This window comes from Muscardinus avellanarius (assembly GCF_963383645.1).
Source record: "Muscardinus avellanarius genome assembly, chromosome: 7".
NCBI lineage: Eukaryota > Metazoa > Chordata > Mammalia > Rodentia > Gliridae > Muscardinus > Muscardinus avellanarius.
This window is the reverse complement of record NC_137793.1, coordinates 40,948,539-40,967,030: the sequence shown is the minus strand read 5'-3', so window position 1 is coordinate 40,967,030 and position 18,492 is coordinate 40,948,539.

The following is an 18,492-nucleotide window of genomic DNA, read 5'->3' as shown; positions in this document are numbered from 1 at the left end:
TTGGCATTGTTGATAAGATAAGGATTATAACATTGGATGGAAACGTCAAATGGCTATTGAGAGTTCAGTCCTTTGTGTATGGGTAATGTGAAAGTAATGGTTATTGCTATATGTTTTCACAGAAAATTGTTTAGTTAAGAATTTACAACAGAAATTAGAATGGCAATAGATGACCTGCCACTTGTATTTGGAATTATAATATCCTTAGGAACATGTAGAAAGTCAAAATTCAACCTCATTACATCTTCTCAATATGCCAGATGCCTTTAAAAGACATACACACACACTGCAGGACATGGTGGCACATGCTTGTAATCCCAGTACTTGGGAGGCTGAGACAGGAGGATCATGCAAGTTCGAAGCCAGCCTCAGCTACATAGTGAGGCTCTCAGTAACTTAGTGAGACCCTGTTTCCAAATAAAATATAAAAAATAGGTCTGGGAGTATAGCCTGGAGGTAGAGAGCCCTTTTGGGTTCCATCCCCAGTACCACACACACACACACACACACACACACACACACACACACACACTTAAAATGAAATGGAATAAGTGCAAAACTTATAACCTGATGATATGCTTATCAACCTCATAGTTATTTATTGAACTACTCACTACAAAGCCTTTCCTGCATCTGCTGGTGTTAGAAATATTTCTAATTATAGGACACTTCATGCTTTGCTGTGTATGCTTTTGCTCTCTCCTTTCTCTTCTCCTTTCTGTCATGGATTATTAATGATGGCCAGCTGTGATTTATTAGCTGTCTTGCACAGTATTTCTTAAGTGTATCATTGACATTAGCTAATTGCCAGTGCCATAACCCTGCCATAGTCCCTGTCGCTCTGCTTCCATTTAAACACTTGTGCTTGTCCAACCTTCATTCATCACTGATCTCCTTTTAAAGACCAAAGAGCTACAATGCTGTCTACTATCCTCTATTTATAGGAGTATTTTGGTTCAGAATATTTAGATTCTTACGTTTGGCACAAGGAAACTCAAGTATGTTATATATGTACCTTTAAATATTCTTCCATATACCTTTAAATATTTAACTTAAAAGCTTTAAAAAAATAAATGAGTTTATATAACATACCAGTTACTAGGCTGACATGATCATTTGCTCTCACTTAAAAATGAGGAGTCACCCCGATTTGTAGTTTGCATTTTACATTTATAGTATATGTATCACAAAATCACGTCTACCTGGCATTTTGTCCTCTGACAATTCCACATATCTACAATTAATGACATTAATAATGACAAATTCCTGAATATTGTATTATAGTCTATATAGGTTTAGTACTGAGTACATTTATTTATTCTTATTTTTGTTTTAGTTTTTTTGGGGTTTTTTGTTTTGTTTTGTTTGTTTTTTTGGTGGTACTGGGGTTCCTGGAAGCCCTTCTACCTCCGGGATACACTCCCACGGGCTACACTCCCAAACCTATTTTTTTACCTTTTTATGTGGAAACAGGTTCTCTTAACCATGCAATCCTCCTGTTTCCGCCTCCCAAGCACGGGGATTACAAGCATGCGCCACCACGCCCGGCCTAGTACTGAGTACATTTAACTCTTAAGCTTTTTTTTTTTTTTTTCTCCTAGTATTGGGAATTGAACCCAGGGACATTTTACCTCTGATCTACATCCCAGCAGCCCTTTTTATTATTTTTTATTTGTTTGTTTTGAAATAGAGTCTCTTAGGTTGCTGAGGTCTTGCTAAGTTGCTGAGGCTGTCGTCAAACCTGTGATCCAAGCATTGAGATTACAGGTATATGCCACCAAGCCAGGTTCAGTTAAGCCCTTTTAAAATGTAATGCATGTGTTATATTGTTTTTATAGGTGAGTATTTTTAGCTATCAATTGTTATTAGGCTTTTATTCTTTACACAGTGTCTTGTGTGCAAAGTTGTTTTTCTGCGTGGGAATGAGTGAGTCATTTAAGAATCAGGAAAAAGAAAACACACAACTCATAAATACAAAAGGTATTTCTAGCCAGGCATAGCGGCACACGCTTGTAATACCAGCACTTGGGAGGCTGAGACAGGAGGATTGCAGATCCACGGCCAGCCTCAGCTACTTAGTGGGGCCTTCCGCAACTTAGGGAGACCCGTTTCAAAATAAAGAATAAAAAATAGGGCTGGGGGTGTAGCTCAGAAGTAGAATGCCCCTGGGTTCAATGCCCAGTACCACAGAAAAGATATTTTGATATTTCTCTCCAATTATTACTGGGTAGAGCCTGCTACTTAATTTTTCTTCAAATATCTCTATACTTTAATAGCAATAAATGTAAATGTAAGCATTGCTAACATTAGATTTAAGCAGAATTTCTAGCCTACTGATATACTCTGGTGATCAATCGTAATGTGCTTTTGTCCTTTGAGGGAATGAAGTTTCAAATTGTTGATGATCCTATATAAGCAAAACTTAGGACTTGGCCTTAAATCTTTGGTTTTTTTAATTATTGCTTATGTTAGTAGGTATCCCAAAATCTATTATTTTTATTATTCTATTTTATTATTAACACAGCTGCTACAACCATGGTATAGCATTAGATTCCCAGAACTTGCTCATCTTATAACTGAAAGATTGCACCTTGGACCTATCTCACTTCCCTACTGCTTCCCCCATGCCTGGCAACACTGTTCTACTCTCATTGATTTTACTGCTTTAAAATAAACTTTATAATTCCAAAGTTGTTGGTTAGAATAGCAAGAAATGAAGCAGAACCATATTACTTTGCTTAACTTTTTCTAGTAACAGAAATATGGTTAAAATAAAATGGTTAATTTTATGTGTCAACTTGACGAGGCTAAGGATATCCAGGTAGCTTATGAAATTTTATTTCTGGAGGTGTCTGTGAAGTTTCTTCTGGGAGAGACTGGCATATTTCTTAATTTACAGAAATAATCTCTATTAACATTTTGAAACGTCTTTCCAATCATCTGTTTTATGTCCCTGTAACCTGAACATTTTCCCCTTTGCGGTAATAGCTCATCATGCTTCAAATAATAGTTTAATAGTTACTTTTCCTAGAGACTCCAAGCTTTTGGAAGTAGGATTATCCTTGCCTTATGTACCGCCATGTCCAGAGTCCCTAGGGTAGTATAGAGCCCATAGCAGGCAGTCAGCAAGAACTGGCCATGGACAGATGGTTGTTTTCTATATATCCATATACACATGTATAACATGTTTTAAACATGTTTTTGCATTAAAATTAGAACTATACGGTATGTATAGCATGCATTTAAAATAAAAATTTATTTTATACATAATTTAAAATATTATCTCTAGTGATATAATGATTGATACATTACTCCAATTCTACTTTGAAGTATGTACTTAATAAGTCTTCAAGAAAATACTTCATAACAAAGTACATGTTCAGGGCCAGATTACACAGAGTAAAAAAGTCAATAGAGACAAGCATATACATCTAGTAGAAAACATTTATCTAAATACTGATAATGCTGTAGTGGCTTTAGGTTAAAGCACCATATCATTTAAATTTGTGACAAATTCTCATGAGGAAAGCAGTTGAATTGTAATGTTCCCATGAGAATAACCTCATCTTTGTTTTAAAAGAAGTTAGGGAACAGGACGCAACAAATGCCTAACCTATTCAGATGAGAGTACGTGTCCTAAGAAATTTTAAGACCAGTGCATAATCATAACAGGGACAGGTATTTGTCAAAAAACAAGAAAAATAATTCTAAAATTACCAGTTAAAAACTTATTCCCATATTTTCCAAAGCAACTAAGAAGCATGGAACACTTTAACATTCGGAATAAGAACATAAAACAAGAAAGATCACATCAAGCTTGTCATTCACACTCAGAAAGAGAAAGGGCTCGTAGGTCTCCTTCAGGTCAGTACAAGGGATATGATATGATAAAAGGGCACTGAAGAGGGCTGCTACAACCTCAAGGTATAATTGGGCAAATTAAAGTCAGAGTGAAATAAAGATTACATATTTTTGCTTTGTGAATACTTAAGTGATTGAAATTTTAGGAACAATGGCTTTAATGACAGAAAGATGCAAGACAATTTACTCTAGAGAAAGTTCATAAATTTTTTTATCAAGGTCTTACTAACTCTTTATGACCCACTCCCACCTTCCCACCCTCCTCCAAGCTAAAGCTACTCTGCTGATATGTAAGATGTGATCTTAATTTGTACTTACTGGCATTCCTAAGTAGCTAGGCCAATTTTATAATCTTTAAACTCATCAACTTTTTACATTCGTGTTCTTTTCAGTTGCAGCTTTTTAGGTATGATTGATGGAGCACATTGATTTGGAGTTTCAGATCTTTCAAAGCACTATTTGTTGTAATAACCCATTTCTAAGTATAGTGAGTTCCTTTTTTCCGTTTTTTTAAACTTTTATTGAACATAAATGGTATACATTTAAACTATACTTGGAGCCCTCTCCCCCGACCCCATTTTCCCTTCCCCCCTCCCACCAATGATTGTCCAGGGTAACCATGCCATATTCATAATTTTACACATATTCTGATGTAGACCCTCATTAATCAAGTTCAGCCTTCCTCCTCTCCTATCTTTCCATTCAAGCTTTGCAGGTATTTCCCCTCCATTATCTGGAGTACCACTGGTATCCTCTCTGTTCCTTAGTTTGGGCATATTAGAGGAAACATATGTTCCTTCTCCTTCTGTGCTTGGCTGATCTCACTTAACATAATGCTCTCCAGGACTTTCCATCTTTTTGCAAATGATCTGATTTTGTTCTTCTTTACGGCTGAATAGAATTCCATTGTGTTTATTTCCCAAAGTTTTGCAATCCATTCATCTGTTGATGGTGATCTGGGTTGGTTCCATATTTTGGCTATTATGAATTGTGCTACTGTGAACATAGGTATGCATATGTTGCTATAGTTCTCTGAATTCAACCCCTTTGGAAAGATACCCAGGAGTGGTATAGCTGGATCATATGGTGGATCTATTCCCAGCTTTCATAGGAATCTCCACACAGATCTCCATAGTGGCTGAACTAGTTTGCATTCCCACCAACAGTGTAAAAGAGTTCCTCTTTCCCCACATCCTTGCCAGCATTTGTTGTTGTTTGATTTCTTTATGCTTGCTACTCTGAGTGGGGTTAGATGGAATCTCAGTGTAGTTTTGATTTGCATCTCCCTGATGGCCAATGATGTAAAACATCTTTTCATGTATCTATTGGCCCTCTGTATCTCTTCTTTTGTGAACTATTTAGTTCATTTTCCCATTTCTTGATTGGGTTGTTTGCATTACTATTGTAGAGTCTTTTGAACTCTTTGTATATTCTGGATATTAGCCCCCTATCAGAGTGGTGACTGCTAAAGATCTTCTCCCATTCTGTAGGCTTCCTCTTTAGGTTATTGATGATTTCCTTTGATGAGAAGAAACTTTTTAGTTTGATGCTAACCCACTTGTTAATTCTTGCTTTAATTTCCTGAGCTTTGGAGGTTTTGTTGAGAAAGTTACTGCCTGTGCCAATATGTTGTAGTGTTGAGCCTATGCTTTCCTCTACTAACTTCACAGTCTTAAGTCTAATTTCTAAGTCTTTGATCCATCTTGAGTTGATTCCTGTGCATGGTGAAATATAGGGGTTTAGATCCATCTTTCTAGAAATAGATAACCAGTTCTCTCAGCACCATTTGTTGAAAAGGCTATCTTGGACTTCCGGGAAGATGGCAACGGAGAAAAGTGGGACTTACAAGCCCCGCTAACAACCAAGCTCTATTACCACAAAATCAGTGCCTTTCATAGCCAGAAAACACCATCAGCAGAGAAACAAAAAATGTAAATACAAGGGACAGAGAAAAAGAGGGCTGGAAAAACGAGACACCAGAAAGAAACCAGACTGCAGTGCTGCGATGGAGCCGCGGCGCAGAGCGGTGGGTGACATCTTCTTTTGCAGCACCAGGCTCCAGAGAGGAGGGGAACCCAGAACGGAGCTCAGAGCCACAGAGGATATATGCCAGCCTCACGCCCGAGGACATGGCAGCAGCGCCTTACTGCTGGCAGCTGCAGTGAGTTCACCGGACAGCTCTAGACCAATGCACTCAACAGCCCACCAGGCTCCAGAGAGGAGTGGCGGGCAGCGAGCCGAGGTGCTGCTGCAGAAAGGCTGGGCGGAATTCGGCAGATTTTTTGGCGCAGGAAGCATCTAAAGCTCCCAGGGGCTGGGCTCAGCACACCCTGCAGGGACTCAGAGCAGAGCTCAAAACCAGAGAAGAAATATGCCAGCCTCATGGCCGAGGGCGTGGCAGTGGTTCCATATTACCACCGGCAGCAGCAGCAGCGAATTCACCGAGTCCAATACAGCTCCATCAGCGCACTCAACAACACTGAGTCAGATTGAGGGCCACAGAGGAGAAATCCCAGTACTGTACTCCCTGGGACTTGACCCATTGGGGGAGTGGTGGTGGCAGAGATATCACAACATAGGAGAACGCCCAACCTGGCACCCCTCATGGTATAAAGCAGCATCGATTGACTCCCTGGGTCTGAGACTCTGCGATACAACCTAGTAAAGGAGTAGTGGGGACTGAGATACCACATACTCGAGATCCAGAGCACCTTAAGTGAAGTCATAGTGACCCAGGGAAGAACCCAGAGAAGGCACAAACTTCCGAAATCATGGGAAAGAGGAATAACAATGGAGCAATGAATGCCCCAAACCCCACAACATCAGAACCTGATAAAACAGAAATTCAGAGATTTCTAGAAGATCAAATCAGGAAAATAACTGTAGAAATAATAGAGGTGTTTTGAAAAGAATTCAGAGAGAGCCAAAAAGAGATAAAGGATGCAATTAATGAAGTAAAGGCCTCAATTCAAAGCACAAACAACCGATTAGACCACATGGAGAATAGAATCTCACTCTTAGAAGATGATCATTCCAAAAATGAATGCATAGTTTCTAATTTAGAAAAAAAAATCCGACAGCAGGAATCTGACATTGAAGAAATATGGGCCCATTTTAAGAGAGCTAACCTAAGAATAATTGGAATAGAGGAGAGAAAAGAAGGTGAAACCAAAGGGATTAACAATCTTTTCAAGGAAGTAATAGCAGAAAAATTTCCAAACATAGAGCAAGAGGTTGATACACAGGTCCAGGAAACTTATAGAACTCCCTTTAGACAGGACCGGAGAAGAGGATCCCCACGCCACATAATTATCAAAATGATCAATGTGGAAGCCAAGCAGAGAATCTTAAAGGCAATAAAAACAAAGGGCCAAGTGACATTCAGAGGCAAACCAATTAGAATCACTCCAGACTTCCCAAACCAAGTCATGAGAGCCAGAAGGGCTTGGAGTAACATATTCCAAACTCTGAAATATAAAAACTTCCAGCCCAAAATTTCCTACCCAGCAAAACTTTCTATCAAATTAGATGGGGAAATAAGCTTTCAGGACAAACAGAAACTGAAGGAATTTATGTCTTTAAAACCAGCACTAGAGAAAATACTCAAAGAGATTAACTACAAAGAAGAAATAGGTAACACACACCAGAACCAAAGAAACAAGATTTTCCACCCAAAAGACAACTAAGATTGGTTATCTGTGGAGATTCATTATTTATGTTAGTCTTTTACCTATCTCTAAATTGTATTGTTTGCTTTTATTGTTGCTAATTTTTAGGATTTCTAGTTGGAATATTAATATACCTTCAGATATAGCATTTGGAAATATTTTATCTCATTCTATCAGTAACTGTTAACTCTGTTTAAATTCTTTGGATATACAATATTTTTTTTATTTTTTAGGGAGTTTGTTTACCCTTCTGTTGCTTGCGTCTGTTTACCCTTCTGTTGCTTGCGTCGTTGAAATCATATCCAAGAAATCACTGCCAATTTCAATGTTGTGAGGTTTTATGACCCAGATTTTCTTCTAAAAGTCTATAATCTTAAGATTTATATTTAGGTCTTTTATCTATTTTGAGTTAATGTTTGTATATGGTGTTAGGTAAGGGTCCAATTTTATTCTTTTTCATGAAATTATTATTTTTCAACAATATTTAGTTAAAAGATAATTATTTCTTCCACCAAATGTTTGTGGAAACCTTGCCAAAAATAACTTGACAATATATGGAAGAATTTATCTCTATGCTTTTATTTAACTCCAATGGTTTATATATCTGCCATTATAGCAGTACTACACTGTTTCAATTATTGTAGCTTTATATGGTTTGAAATCAGAAAATACATCTTCTAGCTTTGTTCTTTTTCGAGATCGTTTTGGGTATCTAGAGTCCATATTCCATATTAGGATAGATTTTTTCTGAAAAATAAATAAATAAATGTATAATAGTTTCACCTGAAAAAAAAGAAAAAATATTCTCTGGTAAGAAATAAAACAAAAAGATATGTTGAAATGTTATCTTTAAGTCATCAAAAGCTTGGTATCAGACAAATGAAACTGTTATGTGAGATTATCATTGTTAATTTTGGATAAATTGCTATAATACTAGATGTCAACCACTAAGCCAAGCATGGGAAGGAGGGATAGGGAGGGAACGGGGTGAGGATCGGGTAGGGGCTAATTGGGTGATGTGTGCATGTATGTCTACAAAAGTTATTTTTTTTATCCCATTATAATGTATGAATACAGTGCACCAATAAAAAAAATTAAAAACAAAAAGAAAAGGCTGTCTTTTCTCCAGCATATGAGTTTGGCCCCTTTGTCAAAGATTAATTGACTATAGGTGTGTGGATTTGTTTCTGTATCTTCTATTCTAATCCACTGGTCAGTATATCTGTTATTGTGCCACTACCATGCTGTTTTTACTACTATTGCTCTATAGTATAATTTGAAGTCTGGGATTGTGATGCCTCTTGCATGTTTCTTATTGCTGAGAATTGCTTTGGCTATTCTGGGTCTTTTTTCATATTAAGTTCATGATTGGTTTTTCTAGGTCTCTGAAGAATGTCGCTGGTATTTTAATGGGAATTGCATTGAATGTATAGATCACTTTTGGCAGAATAGCCATTTTGATGATATTTATTCTGCCTATCCATGAGCAGGGAAGGTCTTTCCATCTTCCAAGGTCTTCTTCAATTTCTTTCTTTAATGTTTTATAGTTTTTGCTGTAGAGGTCTTTTACATCTTGGGTTAGGTTTATTCCTAGGTATTTTACTGGTTTTGAGATTATAGTGAATGGAATTGTTTTCTTTGTTTCTTTCATTGTGGATTCATTGTTGTTGTAAAGAAAAGCCACTGATTTTGTTAGGTTGATTTTGTATCCTGTGACTTTGCTGAATTTGTCAATCAGCTCTAGAAGTCTTTTGGTTGAGTTCTTTGGGTCTTCCAGATAAAGGTTCATGTCATCTGCAAATAAGGATAATTTTAATTCCTCTCTTCCTATGTGAATTCTTTTGATTTCCTTCTCTTGTCTTATTGCTGCAGCAAGAGTCTCAAGGACTATACTGAAACAGAGTGGTGATAGTGGGCATCCCTGACTTGTTCCTGATTTTAGAGGAAATTCTTGCAGTTTTTCCCCATTCAATATAATGTTGGCTTGGGTTTACAGTATATTGCCATAATGATGTTGAAGTATGTTTCTTCTATCCCAATTTTCTGCATTGTTTTTAACATAAATGGGTGTTGGATTTTGTCAAATACTTTTTCGGCATCTATTGCTATGATGATGTGGTTTTTGTTCTTGGTTCTATTTATGTGGTGAATAACATGTATTGATTTGTGTATGTTGAACCAGCCTTGTTTTTCTGGGATGAAACACTAACTTGGTCATGATGTATTATTCTTTTGATATAGTTTTGAATGTGTATGGCTAGTATTTTATTTAGAATTTTTGCGTCTATGTTCATTAAGGATATTGATCTGTAGTTTTACTTTCTTGAGGTATCTTTATTTGGTTTGGGGATTAATGTGATACTGGCCACATAGAAGGAATTTGGGAGAGTTCCATCTCTTTCAATTTCCCAGAACAAGTTATGAAGTATTGGTATTAGTTGTTCACTGAAGGTTTTGTAGAATTCAGCTATAAACCCATCTGGGCCTGGGCTTTTCTTTGGTGGAAGAATTTTTATTGCCGTTTCTATTTCTTTGGTTGCTATTGCTTGGTTTAGGCTTGCTATGTACTCTTGGTGAAGTTTAGGTAGGTTGACTGTGCATAGAAACCTATCAATTTCTTCCATGTTTTCAAGTCTATTGGAGTATAAATTTTTAAAGTAGTTTCTGATAATATTTTGAATTTCTTCACTATCTGTGGTGATATCTTTTTCATTTCTAATTTTGATAATTTGAGTTGATTCTTTTTTTTGTTAGGTTGGCCAGAGGTTTATCAATTCTATTAATCTTTTCAAAGAACCAACTTTTTGTTTTATTGATTCTTTGAATTGTTTTTTTTTTCTCTATTTCAATTATTTCTGCTCTAATTTTAATGATTTCTTGCCTGCTGCTGGCTTTGGGAATAGACTGTTGCAGACTTTCTAGGTCCTTGAGTTGTGTCATTAGGTTCTTTACTTGGTGGTTCTCTGTCCTTATGTGGGCACTCAATGCAATAAACTTTCCTCTTAATATTGCCGTCATAGTGTCCCATAGATTTTGGTAGGTTGTGTCTCTGTTTTCATTTGTTTCCATAAATTTCTTTATTACTTCCCTAATTTCTGCTCTTACCCATTCATCATTCAATAGTGTATCATTCAATCTCCATGTATTTGAATAATTTCTTTTGAGTTTCCTGTTGTTGATTTCTACTTTTATTCCATTATGGCCTGAAAAGATGCAAGGAATTATATTACATCTTTTGAATTTGTTGGCGCTTTCTTTGTGTCCCAGGATGTGGTCCATTTTAGAGAAGGTTCCATGGGCTGCTGAGAAGAATGTGTATTCTGTAGTTCCTGGCTGAAATATTCTGTAAATGTCTATTAGGTCCATTTGGTTTATGGTTTTCTTTATTTCTAAAGAGTCTTTATTCATCTTTTGCCTTGAAGATCAATCCAGTGGTGTGAGAGGCATATTTAAGTCTCCCAGAATTATTGTATTTGGGTCTATTTGGGATCTGATGTCCAGAAGGGTTTGTTTTACAAATGTGGTTGCACCCACGTTTGGGGCGTAAATATTTACTATCATTATATCTTCTTGGTGTATTGTTCCTTTTAATAAGAGGAGGTGCCCTGATTTGTCTCTTCTGATGTGTTTTAGTTTAAAGTCTGTTTTGTTGGATATCAGGGTTGCTACCCCTGCTCTTTTTTGGTCTCCAATAGCATGGTATATCTTTTTCCATCCTTTCACTTTCAGTCTGTGAATGTCTTCAGCTGTAAGGTGAGTTTCTTGCAGACAGCATATATTTGGATTATGTTTTTTAATCCACATTGCCAGTCTATGTCTTTTGATTGGTGAGTTAAGTCCTTTGATGGTAAGAGATATCATTGAAATATGATTTTTGTTTTCTGTCATTTTGTGTTCTGTCTACTATTGGGTGTTTTGGTCTTTCTTCTTTACTTAAATGGCCCACTTATTAACTTACTTTCTTCTCTGGTTCTGAAGTCTTCTTTTTTATTCTTTATGGTTTATTTCTTTAAGATTTTTCTCTAGTGTGGGCTTTAAATTCATGAATTTTTTAAGATTGTTTATCCTGAAACACTTTAGTTTCTCCATTGATTTTGAATAGTAGTTTTGCTCTATAACGTAGTTTTGGTTGGAAGTTATTTTCTTCCAGGGTCTGAATCATGTTGTACCAGTCTCTCCTAACATACATGACCTGGGTTGTATAGTCTGGGGTGATTTTTATTGTTTTGCCTCTATATGTCACCCATCCTTTTGTTCTCACTGCTTTTAAGATTACTTCCTTGGCCTCTGTGTTGGTCATTTTGGTTATTATGTGGTGTGGGGAGGTCCTTCATTGGTCCTGTCTCAATGGTGTTCTGTATGCCTCCTGGACATGAAGATCCAAGTCTTTTTCCATGTTTGGAAAATTCTCTGAAATTATTTCTTTTTTTAAATTTTTTATTGGTGCACTGTATTCATACATCATAGTGGGATACAAAGAAAACTTTTATAGATATACATGCACACCAGTCAACCCCCACCCGATCCCCACCCCATTCCCTCCCCATCCCTCCTTCCCATGCTTGGCTTAGATATTGACATCAAGTATTATAGAAATTTATCCAAAATTAAAAATGATAATCTCACATAACAGTTTCATTTGTGTGATACCAAGCTTTTGATAACTTAAAGATAACATTTCAATATATCTTTTTGCTTTCTTTCTTACCAGAGAATACTTTTTTTCTTTTTCTTTTTTTTTTAGGTGAAATTATCATATATTTATATATTTATTTTTCAGAAAAAAATCTATCCTAATATGGAATATGGATTCTAGATACCCAAAACGATCTCGAAAAAGAACAAAGTTAGGAGATGTATATTTTCTGATTTCAAACCATATAAAGCTACAATAATTGAAACAGTGTAGTACTGTTCTAAAGGCAGATATATAAACTATTGGAGCTAAATAAAAGCCTAGAGCTAAATTCTTCCATATATTGTCAAGTTATTTTTGACAAGGTTTCCACAAACATTTGGTGGAGGAAATAATAATCTTTTAACTAAATAATGTTGAAAATTTAAAATTACATGAAAACAATTCAATGTTTCTTTTTGCTTTCTTTCTTACCAGAGAATTTTTTTTCTATTATTTTTAGGTGAAACTATCATATATTTATATATTTATTTTTCAGGAAAAAAATCTATCCTAATATGGAATATGGACTCTAGATACCCAAAACGATCTTGAAAAAGAACAAAGCTAGAAGATATATATATTTTCTGATTTCAAGCCATATAAAGCTACAATAATTCAAACAGTGTAGTACTGTTCTAAAGGCAGATATATAAACCATTGGAGTTAAATAAAAGCCTAAAGCTAAATTCTTCCCTATATTGTCAAGTTATTTTTGATAAGGTTTCCACGAACATTTGGTGGTGGAAATAATAATCTTTTAACTAAATATTGTTGAAAAATAATAATTACATGGAAAAGAATAAAATTGGACCCTTACCTAATCCCATATACAAATATTAACTCAAAATAGATAAAAGACCTAAATATAAATCTTAAGACTATAAACTTTTAGAAGAAAATCTGGGTCATAAAACCTCACAACATTGAAATTGGCAGTGATTTCTTGGATATGATTTCAATGGCACAGGCAACAAAAGAGTATACAAACTCCCTAAAAAAAAAAAATTGTATATCCAAAGACAATGTAAACAGAGTTAAAAGTTACTAATAGAATGGGATAAAATATTTCCAAATGCTATATCTGAAGGTATATTAATATTTCAACTAGAAATCCTAAAAATTAACAATAAAGGCAAACAATACAATTTAGAGATAGGTAAAAGACTAACATAAATAATGAATCTCCACAGATAACCAATCTTAGTTGTCTTTTGGGTGGAAAATCTTGTTTCTTTGGTTCTGGTGTGTGTTACCTATTTCTTCTTTGTAGTTAATCTCTTTGAGTATTTTCTCTAGCGCTGGTTTTGAAGACATAAATTCCTTCAGTTTCTGTTTGTCATGGAAGCTTCTTAATTCTCCATCTAATTTGATAGAAAGTTTTGCTGGGTAGGAAATTTTTGGCTGGAAGTTGTTTTCTTTCAGAGTTTGGAATATGTTACTCCAAGCCCTTCTGGCTCTCATGACTTGGTTTGGGAAGTCTGGAGTGATTCTAATTGGTTTGCCTTCTGAATGTCACTTGGCCCTTTGTTTTTGTTGCCTTTAAGATTCTCTGCTTGGCTTCCACATTGATCATTTTGACAATTATATGGCGTGGGGATCCTCTTCTCTGATCCTGTTTAAAGGGAGTTCTCTAAGTTTCCTGGACCTGTGTATCAACCTCTTGCTCTATGTTTGGAAAATTTTCTGCTATTACTTCCTTGAAGAGATTGTTGATCCCTTTGGTTTCACTTTCTTTTCCCTCCTCTATTCCAATTATTCTTAGGTTAGCTCTCTTAAAATGGGCCCGTATTTCTCAATGTCAGATTCCTGCTGTTGCATATTTTTTTCTAGATTAGAAACTATGCGTTCATTTTTGGAATGATCATCTTCTAAGAGCGAGCTTCTGTTCTCCATGTGGTCTAATTGGTTGTTTGTGCTTTGAATTGAGGCCTTTACTTCATTAATTGCATCCTTTATCTCTCTTTGTCTCTCTCTCTCTGAATTCTTTTCAAAACACCTCTATTATTTCTACAGTTATTTTCCTGATTTGATCTTCTATAAATCTCTGATTTTCTGTTTTATCAGGTTCTGATGTTGTGGGGTTGTGGGCATTCATTGCTCCATTGTTATTCCTCTTTCCCATGATTTTGGAAGTTTGTGCCTTCTCTGGGTTCTTCCCTTGGGTCACTATGACTTCGCTTAAGGTGCTCTGGATCTCGAGTCAGTAGTATCTCAGACCCCACTACTCCTTTACTGGGTTGTATCACAGAGTCTCTGACCCAGGGAGTAGATAGAGGCTGCTTTAGACTATGGGGGGTGCCAGGTTGCATGTTCTCCTATGTTGTGATATCTCTGCCACCGCCACTCCCCCACTGGTTCAAGTCCCAGGGAGTACAGTACTGGGATTTCTCCTCTGTGGCCCTCAATTTGACTCACTGTTCTTGAGTACGCAGATGTAGCTGTACTGGCCTCGCTGAATTCACTGCTGCTGCCGCCGGTGGCAATATGGCGCCGCTGGTACACCCTCGGCCGTGAGGCTGGCGTATTTTTTCTTCTCTGGTTTTGAGTTCCAGTCTGAGTCCCTGCAGGGTGTGCTGAGCTCAGCCACTGGGAGCTTTAGATGCTCCCTGTGCAGAAAGATCCCGCCTGGCTGTTCCGCAGTGGCTCACCTTGGCTTGCTGTGGCCGTCTGGTGAATTCGCCGCTGCCGCCGGCAGTATGGCACTGCTGCCGCGTCCTCGGGTGTGAGGCCGGTGTATCTCCTCTGTGGCTCTGAGCTCTGTTCTCAGTCCGCTTTCTCTCTGGAGCCTGGTGATTTTTTTGTTTCTCTGGTGATGGTGTTTTCTGGCTATGAAAGGCACTGATTTTGTGGTAATGGAGATTGGTTGTTAGCGGGGCTCTTACACCCCGCTTTTCTCAGTCGCCATCTTCCCGGAAGTCCTGAAATTATTTCTTTGAAGAGAGGTCTGTACCTCTATCCCTTCTTCAATGCCTATTATCCTTAAGTTAGGACCCTTCATATTATCCCATATTTGCTGGATGTTTAGGTTTTGTTGCTGTAAAGATTTCTGTATATCGCTGACCATGTTTTCAGTTTTGGATGTACTGTCTTCTAACAGTGATATTTTGTTTTCTATTTCATCTAATCTTCCAAAATTTCTTTCTATTGCTGTCTTCATTTCACTTATTGACTCTTTCATTTCATTCCAGACCTCTTTATGATTCTTTCTTAGTGTTTCTAACTCATCTTTCATCTCCTCTAGACTTGTTTTAAATCCTTTCATCATATTGTAAATCAAGATTCGGAACTCCCCTTCTTGCATTATTTTGTAGGTTAGTATTTGTGACTTCTGTCATTTCTCCACTATTCCTGGTTCTAATATTTTCGAAGTTCTCAGGCCTTTCTTCTGTTGTCTTCCCATTGATTGTGGGCATTGTGTATAGACCAGTCTTAGTAGCAAGGATTTAGAAGAGTCAACAGGTAAGCAGTACTTTTCGAGTAGTGAGGTTTGGGTGATGGTGGAGTAGCTAGGGTGATGGGTGCAGGAGTCGGGTAAGGTAGAGAATATAATTAGGTTGTGGAGAAATTTAAATTTAATGGGGTTGAATCAGGTTGAGAATGGGAGAAGGTTAGATAGTAGGACTCTTGTATTTATCAGAATATTTAAGTATGGAGGTGTGAGAAACTTTGTGTGTTAAAGAAAGAGCTACAGTTAGGGGACAAGGGGAAAGATTTGAAGGAAGCTAGTTGATAGTGTGAATTGTAGACTTTTGTAGAGGGAGTGGGGGGAAGGCTCACATACAGATAGATAAAATAATAAAATAAGATAGAAAGACTATTATACATCAAATATAAACAGCAGCATTGAGAACACAATAATGGAACACCAGAAGAGAACAAGAAGGGTTAAGAGAGTAAACAGGATAAACATAAGGCAAAATAAAACAACCTAACAACCATGTGATCTGAGGTGAAAGATCCAAACAAGAAACCCAGATAAAAGTAAAAAAAAAGAAGAAAGGAAAAAAAAAAAAGAAATAACCCCCCAAAAAACTGAAAAACCAAAAAAAAATGACCCAGAAACCAAAAAAAAAAAAGAAAAAACCAATAAAACAAAAATTGGCAACAAAAAAGAAGAAAATTTAAAAAATGAAAATAAAAATAAATTTTAAAAATAAAAAAAAAGAGAGAAGGAAACCATCCTACTATTTTCCTAACATAAGGTGTGGCTCTGTTCAAGTGTCATGCCTTAAGCGCCCTTGCTGTGTCAGTGGGGTTGAAGGTGTTCCCCTGTGCGGACACTGGCACCCTCAGTTGTCGCAGTGTCTAGTGACACTTGCTGTGTGCCCACTGGCTCCCGTGGCTCATCTGAGCACGAGCTGTTACCTGGCAGCCCAATCAGAAGCTCTGATGGGTTCGCAGTTCTTCCATATTTGGTTCTCCGGTTCCATATACCCCGATGGCAGGTCCGTGTCGGGGACCCTGCAGGTCTCCCAGTGTCTCTGTGGGTGTCTCCTCGGTTGCGCCAACAGTGCCGCTCAGGAGTTCAGCTAATCTCAAAGTTTGAGATGCTAAAGCTGTATGATCACTTTCAGACTCTTAGACAGTTCACAGGGCTGCCAGTGTTGCCATTCCCCAAAATCCTTTTTGGGTTGGCGGCTCGATATGGCACCTTTTGTGGGTGTTGCAGAAACTCTCGCAGGTCAAAATTACTGGATTTCTTCTGCAGTTGTCCCGGAGTCTGTTTTGGGAGGGAAGTTGGGCTGGGCCGCGCCTTCTCTGGCTGTGCCTCGGATTGTCCAGATGGGACTGTGCGGGTTTAGGCTTGGGCTGGGTCTGTGCTGGGGCCTGAGGCTGTAGCTGCTGAGAAGGTGCTCCCCCGGGGCTGGGCTAGGGCTGCGTTGGGGATAGAGGTGTTAGCAGCCCAGGGGGCACTGTGGGGAGCAGAGCCCAAGCCTCAGGGCTCCGGGTGGCTTACAGGCAGCGGGCGGTCTGGCATGGAGGTGACTTGGCTCACTGGCACCCTAGGTCCCTGAAAAACTTTTCCTTTTGGATTTTGTTGCCACGTTGGTTTAAGTCAGGTCCTGGGACTATGGTTTGTGTGGACAGCCTGCACTGGTGCTGGCGGCCCCGCTGTGGCTACAGCAGATCCAATACTCGATCTTTTTTTTTTTTTTTTTTTTTTCCGCAGTTCAGGGTTCCTGGATTTCTTCCGCTGAGGTTTTCCTGGATCAGTTTTGGTTTCTGAGATATATTTATTTTGTTGGTTAAGACACTGCTTTCTCGGTAGTTGAACTTTATTTATTTCAACTACTGAGAAGTGCTGTGTCCCCCAGTCGCCATTTTGAATCTCTGTGAGTTCCTTAAAAAAAGAAAGAAAAAACCATCTGGAAGTGACTGACACAATCACATCTAAATTCCATGTAAAACATATCCATTTCATATAGATACATTAACACATATATATTTAATATAAATGTGTTTTATATGGGACATGGCAGAAAATAGAGTGATTAATTGTGTAATTCAGAATTCATACCAGTCAGCGTTGAAACTCAAACGATTCAAAAGTGGGAGGCAGTATCCAGTGATAAACAATTTCATAGACAGATTTTATCTTTACAAGCATGTTTTACAAGTATTGTGGGTATGCCTATCCTAAACATTTGTCTACTGTATCTTAAAAAGGTATTCTCCAAACTTTAAATGTTTTATATTAGAGATTTCTTTACTGAACACTTGTTTATTGGTATATGTATGTACATATACCAATATTACCTTTTGTTCTGTTTATGTGTAAGCACATGGTCATGTTAGGTAATTACATAAATTGTTACATTACTTTTTCTCATGTAATACATTTTTGTTTGTTTATGTGGTTGAAATATATTCTTTCCTTTAAAAAAAATAAAAGAAACTCGGGTCCCTTGCCAATAAAGTTCTCTTGTTTCTTTCTGTGTGTTTCTCAGAAAATCTGAAAGAAAAGTAAAACTAAAAGATTAAATGTGATGTCTTGAATTCCCTCTATAATCATAAGCTGGCAAGAACTCATTCATCATCAACTATATTCATCTCTTTTTAACCCTCTTTTTCACTGGCCTTTTAAAAATTAATGATAATATAGAAGGCATGTTGCTAGTCACATTCCAGTTGCTATCACTTTATTACTTTCAATACTTTATGTGAGTCTTTCTCTTAACTATCTGGCCATGTTTTCCTATCTTTTTAATGAGCTATATTTCCTTTATTTGTTATGTAAATATTGGTGGTCTTTCATTTTCTCAAGCTCTGAACTGTCCTTAGGCA